This window comes from Notothenia rossii (genome assembly GCF_949606895.1).
Source record: "Notothenia rossii genome assembly, chromosome: 1".
NCBI lineage: Eukaryota > Metazoa > Chordata > Actinopteri > Perciformes > Nototheniidae > Notothenia > Notothenia rossii.
In genome coordinates, this window is record NC_136912.1 from 34,900,493 (window position 1) to 34,903,099 (window position 2,607).

General features: G+C 37.3%; 1 long non-coding RNA gene across 1 annotated transcript; it reads left to right on the plus strand.

Moving 5' to 3' along the window:
• The first annotated feature begins 433 nt into the window (after positions 1-433).
• On the plus strand, positions 434-2,112 carry LOC307039068. Its single transcript, XR_013808126.1, has 2 exons — positions 434-1,792; positions 2,013-2,112. It is a non-coding gene; the product is annotated as an uncharacterized lncRNA (long non-coding RNA).
• Positions 2,113-2,607: the final 495 nt, after the last annotated feature.

The window sequence follows — 2,607 nt, forward strand, 5'->3', positions numbered from 1 at the left end:
TGTATCATTTAGATACCAATATGTGATATATCTGAACAACAAAGTGGTCAAAAATCATTTTATTCATTTATTGGAAACATTTTCATGATTGCTTTTTTCGTTTAATATTTTCATTTTCTGTCATTTCCATTCAGTCAGTCATTAAGTGCTATTAAAATGTTAATGTACTACATATCCACACAAACAAACAAAGTGTGCAATCCAATGAATGTTAATCTAACTGGGTTTTGATAGATAATATATATCTTTTTCTTCTCTCAATTATTTTATTTCTATTGTGCACTCTAATCAATATTGATCAAACTATTGTTCGTTTATACATTTTAAGAATGGCGTTTATCTTTTTTGAGAATGAGTTATTATTTTATTTTATTTATTGGGGTCTACAACAGATGATACAAATGTTTGTGTCAGTAAATGTGTGGAAGGGGTGTTTGTGAAAATAACGGGGACAGAGCTGCTGTCAGACGAACAGCTGTGCGGCGTCATCACAAACGGACGTCGCTTCACGTGACGCTCCGGAGGAAAGGACGTCCCATTGCTCTTAAAACTCATTTCCCTGCTTCTCGTGGTTTCCTTGCGTCCCTCCATGCTTCCCTGGAGGGAGGGACTAAACACAGGGAAACGACGCAAGTGAGGGAAGCAAGGATTTCATTTAACCGACCTGAGACGGGGCCTCTCTTCACAACGAAGGATCGAGAGGCGAAGTCCCTCCCCTTCCGGGAGCCTCCATGGGACCCCGGAAGCGGAAAATTATACATTGAAGTCAATGGAGAGAGAAAAGTTATCTTTTGATTCCGTTTGAATTGTGCCACGAATGACACATATGATGTTTGTCAATCTTAAACAATCATTTCCATGCAAAAAAAGTCACAGTTTGTCGTAAAAATGCTGAAATATAAGACTATGAATAATACGCAACTAGAAAGACTACAAATCCCAAATGCATTCTGGGTCGCGTAAGTGATGTCATAGGCGATAATGCTCCAAGACTGGTTGTGACTCTCAAAGCAAAGAGGAAGAAGAAGACTGATTTATTCCCTCCAATAAATATAAGAGATTGCTCCAATAAATTCACTTTTACAAGATGCCTGTGTGCTTTGTACGAGGTTGTAATCACAAAAGAGATCATACCACTTGCTCGTTCTATCGCTTCCCGTCTGATGAAAGGACCAGGAGTCGTCTGACCAAACATATCAGGTAATATACATGTTTTGCATGGAACATAGTCAAGTTAGCTACCTAGCTAGTAGCGACCATGTTAGTTAGCATTATATTACATTACTTAGCCTTGTCATATGTATTAGCCTTAACATGAAGTAAACCAAAATGTTAAACAGTAAGAGTAGTCATGATGGTAAGTATTTTGTGAAACATTTGAAGAGTAGCCTATCGCCCCTTCCACCAGGTGCTAAGGGGGCGGGAGGTAGGCTAACGCCACATTAGTATCAGCGATCTTTTCTACTTAATGCTATCTGCACAAATGGTTAACATTGACCATTAAAAGATCAGGCAGTGTCGAAGGAAGGAAGGCAGGCAGCTTTGCATGACATTCTTCTGGACGTGTTTCATTGTGATGATAGTGAGAGTGAGTCAATCTGTTTGTTGGAAAGACAGTAGTTGAGTGATTACTGAGAGAAAATGATTAAAAGAGATAATTATTCAGTGTTGTTACTTTAAAGTGTTGTTACTGAACTTTTTCTCTTTTATTTTCTTTACCTCACCTGTAACTGCTGAGACCCTGAGGAACATGCACACTGGACTGACCTGCTCTGGCAACCTGATTTCCACTGTACGTAATAGTATTTGGTTATGGTATATTATTTATATACATCAAAGGCACAATGCACCCCTCAGAGACACACATGTATTGAGTGGGATATTTTGCATTGGTCATGTGAAATCATCTTTACATACTAGAAAACTGTAGGAGCGGCAACTTGTTTTGAAATTGAATTTTTAATATCCGATAATAAAGTTGATCTGTTTTCTTTATTCTTCTCTCTCCCCAGCTCCATCCATCACCATTCTCTGTTCCTGCAGGTCCTGCTTGCTAATCAATATTCATATTTTTTTACACAATTACAAATAAAGTCAATGTATTGTATGACATGAAGTTGTGCTTCATTCTGAGTCAATAATAAATTCATTCTGCCTTCAGCTGCAAAATTATTGTGGACTGCACCGACATCCATGTAGCTGCCCCCCCCCCCAGTAAGATGAACCAAGCAAAGTTGACATACTCAACATACAGCTGTACTCTTAAGTTTACATGAAGAATTTGTGAAATATTGGTAATAACAGGTTTAAATGATTATTAGTAATTAATTATATAATTTTCTCATCGTAGATGAGCAGACAGGGAGCAGATGAGAAAAGCAGAATATGCAGCTGCCATTTTCCACATGGAAAAGAGAACGGGCCAAGTGTATTTGAGTGGACAAAAGAGAAATCCCAAATACGAAAAATAAAATTATACAATTTACAGATATGTATACAAATAAATATATATCCTATATACACCATCATGTATAATGATGGTGTATGATGTATAAGGAAGTGTGGTAGATAACAAGTAAATATAGAGTTACATACAGATCCATGTTA